This window comes from Ambystoma mexicanum, chromosome 10 (assembly GCF_040938575.1).
Source record: "Ambystoma mexicanum isolate Mex_15411 chromosome 10, UKY_AmexF1_1, whole genome shotgun sequence".
NCBI lineage: Eukaryota > Metazoa > Chordata > Amphibia > Caudata > Ambystomatidae > Ambystoma > Ambystoma mexicanum.
In genome coordinates this window covers 1,373,729,729-1,373,742,905 of record NC_090932.1, presented here as the reverse complement: position 1 = coordinate 1,373,742,905, position 13,177 = coordinate 1,373,729,729, and positions in this window count along the sequence as shown.

Sequence of the window (13,177 nt, the reverse complement as noted above, 5' to 3'; positions counted from 1 at the left end):
TTCGTGCTACTCAGAGGCACAATGTGGGGGGAGGTGGTGGCTGTTCTGCCGATATACTCCCCACCGGGGTTGGGGAATGCTCTCTTGAGGGATGTCACGGCATTGGTGGTGCAACAATAGCCTGATCTATGGACCCTTGGGGGGGACTTTAATGATGTTATGTGTAATACACGGGACAGGACCCACATACGTAACCGAAACCCAAACAAACCCACACGGCTTGCGACCTTTGCATCAGCTCTAGGCCTAAGTGACCTGTGGCGAGACCTCCACCCTACAGATCAGGGCTTTTTCTTTCACTCGGGAGCCCACGTGTCCCTGTCCAGGCTGGATTACTTTTTCCTTCCGACTCCCGAAGCGTATAAGGTAAAAGCGGCAGAACTTCTTCCCCGCGGCATATCTGACCATTCTCTCCTGGAGATACTGCTCCAGACAGATAGACCCCTGCCTCCCAGGACTTGGCAGCTAAATAGCTATTATTTAGGCCTTCCAGAATTCGTAGAACACATCACCGAAAAATCCAAACAAATTCTTTGAAATTAACGCGGGTTTGGTAGAGGATCCGGTGACATTATGCGAAGCACATAAGGCAGTACTTAGAGGGGAAATAACGGCCTGGACGTGTAATAAAAGGAGGGCACACCATAGGAAAGTTATGGAGGCAGAGGAAGCCGTAAAGGAATGGGAAAATAAATATGTCGCCAACCCCACCCCTGACGCCCACCTCTCACTTGTGAAGTTCAGAGCAACCCTGCACAACACAGCACTAGATAACGCAAAGCAAGCGCATAGGGAGTCAAGGACCAGAATCTATGAACACGGCGACAAAGCCGGCAAACTATTGGCCTGGCTGGAACGTCGGGAGGAAGGGCACAGACATGTAAGGCAGATCATAGAAGACCCCAGTGGACTGGCTCAAACAGACCCGGAAATAGCAGAGGCCTTCGCTAAATTCTATGCCGCACTCTACGCTGCGCCAACATCACCTGTAGATCCGTCCCTTCTGGACGAGATCATGCTCCCGCACCTCTCGGAGCAGCAAACAACATATCTGGATAGGGAACTGGACGAGGCCGAAATCATGGAGGTCATGTCATAACTACAATCCGGGAAGATACCAGGCCCTAACAGCTTCCCGGCCGAGACCTGGAGGAAGCTGGGCAGCAACCAGATGGCGGTCCCCCTCCGGGATTTATTCCTGGTGGCCAAAGGACAGGGCACCCTTCCATTGGACCTACGAATGGCCAACATTGTGGATATTCCCAAACAAGGAAAGCCCCCTGACCGGTGCACATCATACAGGCTTATATCGCTTATTAACAGCGAAGCAAAGATTTTGGCCAAGGTACTGGCCAATAGACTTCAACAGGTCATATCCTCACTGGTTCATCCGGACCGGTGCGGCTTTATGCCGCAAAGATCGACCAGAATGAACCTACGCAGGTTGCATCTACTCCTGGAAAAAGCCTCGAGCATCGACGCGCCACTTGCTCTTTTAGCAATTGATTTCGAGAAATTGTTCGACTCGGTGGTGTGGGAAAGCCTGTGGGCGATAATGAGACGCATGGGCATTGGTGAGACCTTTCTCAGCTGGGTTCAACTGCTGTACGAGGCGCCAATGGCTGCGGTCAGGGTAAATGGCTGGACCTCTAGGACCTTCCCACTGGGCAGAGGCACCCGGCAGGGCTGTCCTCTATCCCCCCTTCTATTCGCCCTAGCTATTGAACCGCTTGCCCAATGGCTCCGACAGTTTACTACATGGTCAGGCTTTTGCTGGCCAGACGGACGAGAGGACAGGGTATCCCTATATGTAGATGACCTGCTACTCTATCTCAGCAACCCAGACTACGCATGCCCAATCATAACCCAAATGTTGACGACTTTTGGGGAATTCAGTGGACTCAGAGTTAACTGGGGTAAATCGGTCCTGTTCCCAGTTAAGGGTGACGACCTGGCAGTACCCCGGGGCATGCCATATCGGGTGGAGAGAGGAGGCTTCCGCTATCTGGGCATATGGGTCTCAGGGACTCTCTCGGAATACATAGCGCACAACCTGCACCCACTAATCGACCGCTTTGCCGAGGATGTATAGTACTGGATGCTCCTTCCTATCACACTCATGGGCAGATCGGCCCTCTTTAAAATGATGGCACTCCCACGCTTCCTTTATGTACTTCAGAATGCCCCATTGGCCATACCAAACGAGGTATATAACCGAGTAGAGCACCTAGTCAGGAAACTGATATGGAAGGGCGGGCAGCCTCGAATCGCGTTGACCACGTTGCAATGATCCATCTGGGAGGGGGGCATAGGACTCCCACACCTCAGGTCCTACTACTGGGCCTGTCAACTAAATGTAGTTAATGACCTCCTTCATGGAGACCCCGAACAACCACACATTAGAGCGGAGGAACCCATTATCCAAGGCACCCCACCACTGAAAACACCATACCAGACCCTAACCAGGCCCCCCTCACAAACGATGTCTACCCATATCGCAATGATTTGGAGGCAGGCACACACCCACATAGGCTGGGGGAACAGGATCACTATGGCACAACCATTATGGTGGGTGGAGGCTGGGATAACCACAATAGGAGACATTATTGCGGATGGTTCCATCCTCCCATTCGAAACCCTGCAGCAGAGATTCAGAATATCTGCCACAGATCATTACCACTACCTGCAATTAACTCAAGCCATTAATGCACATGGGCAAGAGCTCGACGACATACCAAATTACACACCTCTGAAATGCAACTTACTACCACAACACATCCCTGCCAAGGTCACCACTATTCTGTATAAGGCGATTAACGCGATCGCCACTCCAGATTTGGTCAGTCTCAAAAATAAATGGGAGGGAGATGTGGGGCCCATTGAACCAGAGGACTGGATCCAAATACTGATGCACCCACGCAAAATCGCAATAGACTCCAGAATTAGACTGGTACAACTTAAGGTACTCCACAGGGTGTACTACCCCCAGGGGGCCCTATTTGGCTGGGGGAGGGCGGAGGACCCTAACTGTCTGAAATGTCGGAGGGAGGAGGGCACTTTCATCCACCTTCTCTGGGAATGCCCTAAAATCAAGTCCTTCTGGGCGTAATATTGTCAACTGTTAATGAGTACCCTGGGGCACACAATAATCCCCTGGAGGGACAGCCCGTGACTGGTGGGCCGCTGCGAGGGAAGCCCAGCATACCAACGCGGCAGCGGGAACTTCCAGGGAGGAACAACGTAACGGGACACCCACTAGCGACAGGACCGCCTAGACCAACAACACAGGCAGTGCGGGTGACCTGGGGTGAGATGACGATAGGTGCGCGGCCAGGAGGCGATCGAGGCGGAAAGATCCAAGCCCCCAACACTCAGCAGGCAGCTCCCTCTCCCCACAGACAATCATTTATAACGACTGGAACCCCGCGCCGGACCCTGCTCAACAACCACAACCTTTTCCAAGCCCTGGGGAGGCTGAAGCAGCAGTCGCGAACACTGCGACACGGAAGTAACATAGCAGGGGCAACTCAGTCACAAGTGGAGGCCCAGGCAACGCCGCGGGGGACAAGTCCACCCTTGGTCCTCACATTCACATTCCTGTGGGATTCCACATCATGTGCAAGGAAAGAAACAAGAAAACCACAACGCTAAGCACCATGGATCAATATGCCACGAGCACACAGCCAGCACCAAACTTGGAGGACTCGGGGTCGACCCCCCTCCAATGGAAGAACCCCTGTCCCTAAAGGACATGATGACCACAATCGCCAGTTCGCGCTCCTCAATGGAGCAAAAAATTGACACTATTTCCACCGAGGTTTCGTTCCTTCGCCACGACCTCCAGAAACTCTCATCCCGAATGGGAGAAGCAGAGCAGCGAATATCTAGCATGGGGGACGACCTAGGCGGTGTGCACCAGCAACTCACACAAACACTGAACCGCCTGAAAACCTTGGAAGCCCGAGTGGAGGAGGGAGAGGGCAGGTCCCGACGCAATAACATTCGCATTTTAGGCCTGCCGGAGTGCACAGAGGGTCCCAGCATGGAACTCTTCCTGGAGGAATGGCTGGCAGATCTCTTCGCGCCGAAAACCTTCTCGAACTTCTTCTCGGTGGAACGTGCACATCGCGTGCCCTTGGGTTGCCCAACCCCGGGCGCGCCCCCAAGGACAATTATCGCGAGAATTCTTAATTACTGCTACAGAGATGCCATCCTACAGATGGCCAGGACACAAGGGACGGTGGTATATAATGGATCCAGGATCTCCTTCTTCCAGGACTACACCCGCGAAGTTCAGAAGGCCTGACAGTCCTTTGAACACTTGAAAAGGACGCTTCACTCTATGAATTTGAAATATGGGCTGCTGTTCCCGGCACAGCTGAAGATCCAACATGAAGGCAAGACAGTCCACTTCACTGATCCACAGGAGGCATGGAGATGGGCGGAGACCCACATTGGAGGAGACTGGACTGGGGCCGATCAAAATCGCAGGGGAAGACCGGGACCGAGACCAAGGGAGGAACGACCCGCCCGACAACCCATACAGGAGAATCAGAATGAACCTAATGGGGGCCCCAATCCCTAGCACGGTTAACAGAGACATTGGCTAAACGAAACAATGGATGGAAATATCAAAAGAGCACACTGACCGACTGCCTTCTAGGCAGGCACCCATGACAAACACCTTGCTTGGACTGTTACCAGAAAGGGGTCACCGCCGTCTACGCACGAAGGATCAAACGCAATATATGTAATCATAATCAACACACCATGCCATCGGCGAACGCCACCCCCCCCCCCGACTCCAGACACTTGACCCAAGAAGGAGTAGTAAGTGGTTGGGAAAGTAATAACAGTTTATATCAAGTTGATCTGGCGACATAGTTTTTAGCGCCAGTAGAGTTTGGGTGACAGATACTTCATGTTGGGGAGGAGTATGGGGAGGGGGGATGGGGAGTTGTTATATGTTAGAAATCTTCCGGGAAGTTACACCACTCTAATTTTCATCACAAGACCGCGAAACATATCATGCCCAACACCCACGATTCCACCGGGCACGACCACTGTACTCTCACAGTCATATATATCACACACGCATCTGGCACAACAAATTGGATTCCTAGACAGAAATGGCCACACAACAACATAATGGCTTCACAGGGGGAGACGCACATGTCCCAATGGTAGTTACTGAACATCATAGATCCCTAAGGATCCTCACAAGGAACGTAAATTGCATGGGCTCAAGTATCAAGCGTCGGCTTATAATACAATTCCTAAACAGGCGTTCCCCTGACATTGCTCTTTTTACAGAGACACACCTAGCGGGTTCGACCTGCCGATTCTTCCACAGGACTAACTTTCGATTAGCTTATCACGCAGGGTACACAATGGGTTCCCGGGGTGTCTTTATCCTCCTACACAAACGGCTCCCCTTTGCACTGATGGCATTGGAACTAGACCCCAGCGGCCCTTTCGTGCTACTCAGAGGCACAATGTGGGGGGAGGTGGTGGCTGTTCTGCCGATATACTCCCCACCGGGGTTGGGGAATGCTCTCTTGAGGGATGTCACGGCATTGGTGGTGCAACAATAGCCTGATCTATGGATCCTTGGGGGGGACTTTAATGATGTTATGTGTAATACACGGGACAGGACCCACATACGTAACCGAAACCCAAACAAACCCACACGGCTTGCAACCTTTGCATCAGCTCTAGGCCTAAGTGACCTGTGGCGAGACCTCCACCCTACAGATCAGGGCTTTTTCTTTCACTCGGGAGCCCACGTGTCCCTGTCCAGGCTGGATTACTTTTTCCTTCCGACTCCCAAAGCGTATAAGGTAAAAGCGGCAGAACTTCGTCCCCGCGGCATATCTGACCATTCTCTCCTGGAGATACTGCTCCAGACAGATAGACCCCTGCCTCCCAGGACTTGGCAGCTAAATAGCTATTATTTAGGCCTTCCAGAATTCGTAGAACACATCACCGAAAAATCCAAACAAATTCTTTGAAATTAACGCGGGTTTGGTAGAGGATCCGGTGACATTATGCGAAGCACATAAGGCAGTACTTAGAGGGGAAATAACGGCCTGGACGTGTAATAAAAGGAGGGCACACCATAGGAAAGTTATGGAGGCAGAGGAAGCCGTAAAGGAATGGGAAAATAAATATGTCGCCAACCCCACCCCTGACGCCCACCTCTCACTTGTGAAGTTCAGAGCAAACCTGCACAACACAGCACTAGATAACGCAAAGCAAGCGCATAGGGAGTCAAGGACCAGAATCTATGAACACGGCGACAAAGCCGGCAAACTATTGGCCTGGCTGGAACGTCGGGAGGAAGGGCACAGACATGTAAGGCAGATCATAGAAGACCCCAGTGGACTGGCTCAAACAGACCCGGAAATAGCAGAGGCCTTCGCTAAATTCTATGCCGCACTCTACGCTGCGCCAACATCACCTGTAGATCCGTCCCTTCTGGACGAGATCATGCTCCCGCACCTCTCGGAGCAGCAAACAACATATCTGGATAGGGAACTGGACGAGGCCGAAACCATGGAGGTCATGTCATAACTACAATCCGGGAAGATACCAGGCCCTAACAGCTTCCCGGCCGAGACCTGGAGGAAGCTGGGCAGCAACCAGATGGCGGTCCCCCTCCAGGATTTATTCCTGGTGGCCAAAGGACAGGGCACCCTTCCATTGGACCTACGAATGGCCAACATTGTGGATATTCCCAAACAAGGAAAGCCCCCTGACCGGTGCACATCATACAGGCTTATATCGCTTATTAACAGCGAAGCAAAGATTTTGGCCAAGGTACTGGCCAATAGACTTCAACAGGTCATATCCTCACTGGTTCATCCGGACCGGTGCGGCTTTATGCCGCAAAGATCGACCAGAATGAACCTACGCAGGTTGCATCTACTCCTGGAAAAAGCCTCGAGCATCGACACGCCACTTGCTCTTTTAGCAATTGATTTCGAGAAATTGTTCGACTCGGTGGTGTGGGAAAGCCTGTGGGCGATAATGAGACGCATGGGCATTGGTGAGACCTTTCTCAGCTGGGTTCAACTGCTGTACGAGGCGCCAATGGCTGCGGTCAGGGTAAATGGCTGGACCTCTAGGACCTTCCCACTGGGCAGAGGCACCCGGCAGGGCTGTCCTCTATCCCCCCTTCTATTCGCCCTAGCTATTGAACCGCTTGCCCAATGGCTCCGACAGTTTACTACATGATCAGGCTTTTGCTGGCCAGACGGACGAGAGGACAGGGTATCCCTATATGTAGATGACCTGCTACTCTATCTCAGCAACCCAGACTACGCATGCCCAATCATAACCCAAATGTTGACGACTTTTGGGGAATTCAGTGGACTCAGAGTTAACTGGGGTAAATCGGTCCTGTTCCCAGTTAAGGGTGACGACCTGGCAGTACCCCGGGGCATGCCATATCGGGTGGAGAGAGGAGGCTTCCGCTATCTGGGCATATGGGTCTCAGGGACTCTCTCGGAATACATAGCGCACAACCTGCACCCACTAATCGACCGCTTTGCCGAGGATGTATAGTACTGGATGCTCCTTCCTATCACACTCATGGGCAGATCGGCCCTCTTTAAAATGATGGCACTCCCACGCTTCCTTTATGTACTTCAGAATGCCCCATTGGCCATACCAAACGAGGTATATAACCGAGTAGAGCACCTAGTCAGGAAACTGATATGGAAGGGCGGGCAGCCTCGAATCGCGTTGACCACGTTGCAATGATCCATCTGGGAGGGGGGCATAGGACTCCCACACCTCAGGTCCTACTACTGGGCCTGTCAACTAAATGTAGTTAATGACCTCCTTCATGGAGACCCCGAACAACCACACATTAGAGCGGAGGAACCCATTATCCAAGGCACCCCACCACTGAAAACACCATACCAGACCCTAACCAGGCCCCCCTCACAAACGATGTCTACCCATATCACGATGATTTGGCGGCAGGCACACACCCACATAGGCTGGGGGAACAGGATCACTATGGCACAACCATTATGGTGGGTGGAGGCTGGGATAACCACAATAGGAGACATTATTGCGGATGGTTCCATCCTCCCATTCGAAACCCTGCAGCAGAGATTCAGAATATCTGCCACAGATCATTACCACTACCTGCAATTAACTCAAGCCATTAATGCACATGGGCAAGAGCTCGACGACATACCAAATTACACACCTCTGAAATGCAACTTACTACCACAACACATCCCTGCCAAGGTCACCACTATTCTGTATAAGGCGAGTAACGCGATCGCCACTCCAGATTTGGTCAGTCTCAAAAATAAATGGGAGGGAGATGTGGGGCCCATTGAACCAGAGGACTGGATCCAAATACTGATGCACCCACGCAAAATCGCAATAGACTCCAGAATTAGACTGGTACAACTTAAGGTACTCCACAGGGTGTACTACCCCCAGGGGGCCCTATTTGGCTGGGGGAGGGCGGAGGACCCTAACTGTCTGAAATGTCGGAGGGAGGAGGGCACTTTCATCCACCTTCTCTGGGAATGCCCTAAAATCAAGTCCTTCTGGGCGTAATGTTGTCAACTGTTAATGAGTACCCTGGGGCACACAATAATCCCCTGGAGGGACAGCCCGTGACTGGTGGGCCGCTGCCAGGGAAGCCCAGCATACCAACGCGGCAGCGGGAACTTCCAGGGAGGAACAACGTAACGGGACACCCACTAGCGACAGGACCGCCTAGACCAACAACACAGGCAGTGCGGGTGACCTGGGGTGAGATGACGATAGGTGCGCGGCCAGGAGGCGATCGAGGCGGAAAGATCCAAGCCCCCAACACTCAGCAGGCAGCTCCCTCTCCCCACAGACAATCATTTATAACGACTGGAACCCCGCGCCGGACCCTGCTCAACAACCACAACCTTTTCCAAGCCCTGGGGAGGCTGAAGCCGCAGTCGCGAACACTGCGACACGGAAGTAACATAGCAGGGGCAACTCAGTCACAAGTGGAGGCCCAGGCAACGCCGCGGGGGACAAGTCCACCCTTGGTCCTCACATTCACATTCCTGTGGGATTCCACATCATGTGCAAGGAAAGAAACAAGAAAACCACAACGCTAAGCACCATGGATCAATATGCCACGAGCACACAGCCAGCACCAAACTTGGAGGACCCGGGGTCGACCCCCCTCCAATGGAAGAACCCCTGTCCCTAAAGGACATGATGACCACAATCGCCAGTTCGCGCTCCTCAATGGAGCAAAAAATTGACACTATTTCCACCGAGGTTTCGTTCCTTCGCCACGACCTCCAGAAACTCTCATCCCGAATGGGAGAAGCAGAGCAGCGAATATCTAGCATGGGGGACGACCTAGGCGGTGTGCACCAGCAACTCACACAAACACTGAACCGCCTGAAAACCTTGGAAGCCCGAGTGGAGGAGGGAGAGGGCAGGTCCCGACGCAATAACATTCGCATTTTAGGCCTGCCGGAGTGCACAGAGGGTCCCAGCATGGAACTCTTCCTGGAGGAATGGCTGGCAGATCTCTTCGCGCCGAAAACCTTCTCGAACTTCTTCTCGGTGGAACCTGCACATCGCGTGCCCTTGGGTTGCCCAACACCGGGCGCGCCCCCAAGGACAATTATCGCGAGAATTCTTAATTACCGCTACAGAGATGCCATCCTACAGATGGCCAGGACACAAGGGACGGTGGTATATAATGGATCCAGGATCTCCTTCTTCCAGGACTACACCCGCGAAGTTCAGAAGGCCTGACAGTCCTTTGAACACTTGAAAAGGACGCTTCACTCTATGAATTTGAAATATGGGCTGCTGTTCCCGGCACAGCTGAAGATCCAACATGAAGGCAAGACAGTCCACTTCACTGATCCACAGGAGGCATGGAGATGGGCGGAGACCCACATTGGAGGAGACTGGACTGGGGCCGATCAAAATCGCAGGGGAAGACCGGGACCGAGACCAAGGGAGGAAAGACCCGCCCGACAACCCATACAGGAGAATCAGAATGAACCTAATGGGGGCCCCAATCCCTAGCACGGTTAACAGAGACATTGGCTAAACAAAACAATGGATGGAAATATCAAAAGAGCACACTGACCGACTGCCTTCTAGGCAGGCACCCATGACAAACACCTTGCTTGGACTGTTACCAGAAAGGGGTCACCGCCGTCTACGCACGAAGGATCAAACCCATTATATGTAATCATAATCAACACACCATGCCATCGGCGAACGCCACCCCCCCCCCCGACTCCAGACACTTGACCCAAGAAGGAGTAGTAAGTGGTTGGGAAAGTAATAACAGTTTATATCAAGTTGATCTGGCGACATAGTTTTTAGCGCCAGTAGAGTTTGGGTGACAGATACTTCATGTTGGGGAGGAGTATGGGGAGGGGGGATGGGGAGTTGTTATATGTTAGAAATCTTCCGGGAAGTTACACCACTCTAATTTTCATCACAAGACCGCGAAACATATCATGCCCAACACCCACGATTCCACCGGGCACGACCACTGTACTCTCACAGTCATATATATCACACACGCATCTGGCACAACAAATTGGATTCCTAGACAGAAATGGCCACACAACAACATAATGGCTTCACAGGGGGAGACGCACATGTCCCAATGGTAGTTACTGAACATCATAGATCCCTAAGGATCCTCACAAGGAACGTAAATTGCATGGGCTCAAGTATCAAGCGTCGGCTTATAATACAATTCCTAAACAGGCGTTCCCCTGACATTGCTCTTTTTACAGAGACACACCTAGCGGGTTCGACCTGCCGATTCTTCCGCAGGACTAACTTTCGATTAGCTTATCACGCAGGGTACACAATGGGTTCCCGGGGTGTCTTTATCCTCCTACACAAACGGCTCCCCTTTGCACTGATGGCATTGGAACTAGACCCCAGCGGCCCTTTCGTGCTACTCAGAGGCACAATGTGGGGGGAGGTGGTGGCTGTTCTGCCGATATACTCCCCACCGGGGTTGGGGAATGCTCTCTTGAGGGATGTCACGGCAATGGTGGTGCAACAATAGCCTGATCTATGGACCCTTGGGGGGGACTTTAATGATGTTATGTGTAATACACGGGACAGGACCCACATACGTAACCGAAACCCAAACAAACCCACACGGCTTGCGACCTTTGCATCAGCTCTAGGCCTAAGTGACCTGTGGCGAGACCTCCACCCTACAGATCAGGGCTTTTTCTTTCACTCGGGAGCCCACGTGTCCCTGTCCAGGCTGGATTACTTTTTCCTTCCGACTCCCGAAGCGTATAAGGTAAAAGCGGCAGAACTTCTTCCCCGCGGCATATCTGACCATTCTCTCCTGGAGATACTGCTCCAGACAGATAGACCCCTGCCTCCCAGGACTTGGCAGCTAAATAGCTATTATTTAGGCCTTCCAGAATTCGTAGAACACATCACCGAAAAATCCAAACAAATTCTTTGAAATTAACGCGGGTTTGGTAGAGGATCCGGTGACATTATGCGAAGCACATAAGGCAGTACTTAGAGGGGAAATAACGGCCTGGACGTGTAATAAAAGGAGGGCACACCATAGGAAAGTTATGGAGGCAGAGGAAGCCGTAAAGGAATGGGAAAATAAATATGTCGCCAACCCCACCCCTGACGCCCACCTCTCACTTGTGAAGTTCAGAGCAACCCTGCACAACACAGCACTAGATAACGCAAAGCAAGCGCATAGGGAGTCAAGGACCAGAATCTATGAACACGGCGACAAAGCCGGCAAACTATTGGCCTGGCTGGAACGTCGGGAGGAAGGGCACAGACATGTAAGGCAGATCATAGAAGACCCCAGTGGACTGGCTCAAACAGACCCGGAAATAGCAGAGGCCTTCGCTAAATTCTATGCCGCACTCTACGCTGCGCCAACATCACCTGTAGATCCGTCCCTTCTGGACGAGATCATGCTCCCGCACCTCTCGGAGCAGCAAACAACATATCTGGATAGGGAACTGGACGAGGCCGAAATCATGGAGGTCATGTCATAACTACAATCCGGGAAGATACCAGGCCCTAACAGCTTCCCGGCCGAGACCTGGAGGAAGCTGGGCAGCAACCAGATGGCGGTCCCCCTCCGGGATTTATTCTTGGTGGCCAAAGGACAGGGCACCCTTCCATTGGACCTACGAATGGCCAACATTGTGGATATTCCCAAACAAGGAAAGCCCCCTGACCGGTGCACATCATACAGGCTTATATCGCTTATTAACAGCGAAGCAAAGATTTTGGCCAAGGTACTGGCCAATAGACTTCAACAGGTCATATCCTCACTGGTTCATCCGGACCGGTGCGGCTTTATGCCGCAAAGATCGACCAGAATGAACCTACGCAGGTTGCATCTACTCCTGGAAAAAGCCTCGAGCATCGACGCGCCACTTGCTCTTTTAGCAATTGATTTCGAGAAATTGTTCGACTCGGTGGTGTGGGAAAGCCTGTGGGCGATAATGAGACGCATGGGCATTGGTGAGACCTTTCTCAGCTGGGTTCAACTGCTGTACGAGGCGCCAATGGCTGCGGTCAGGGTAAATGGCTGGACCTCTAGGACCTTCCCACTGGGCAGAGGCACCCGGCAGGGCTGTCCTCTATCCCCCCTTCTATTCGCCCTAGCTATTGAACCGCTTGCCCAATGGCTCCGACAGTTTACTACATGGTCAGGCTTTTGCTGGCCAGACGGACGAGAGGACAGGGTATCCCTATATGTAGATGACCTGCTACTCTATCTCAGCAACCCAGACTACGCATGCCCAATCATAACCCAAATGTTGACGACTTTTGGGGAATTCAGTGGACTCAGAGTTAACTGGGGTAAATCGGTCCTGTTCCCAGTTAAGGGTGACGACCTGGCAGTACCCCGGGGCATGCCATATCGGGTGGAGAGAGGAGGCTTCCGCTATCTGGGCATATGGGTCTCAGGGACTCTCTCGGAATACATAGCGCACAACCTGCACCCACTAATCGACCGCTTTGCCGAGGATGTATAGTACTGGATGCTCCTTCCTATCACACTCATGGGCAGATCGGCCCTCTTTAAAATGATGGCACTCCCACGCTTCCTTTATGTACTTCAGAATGCCCCATTGGCCATACCAAACGAGGTATATAACCGAGTAGAGCACCT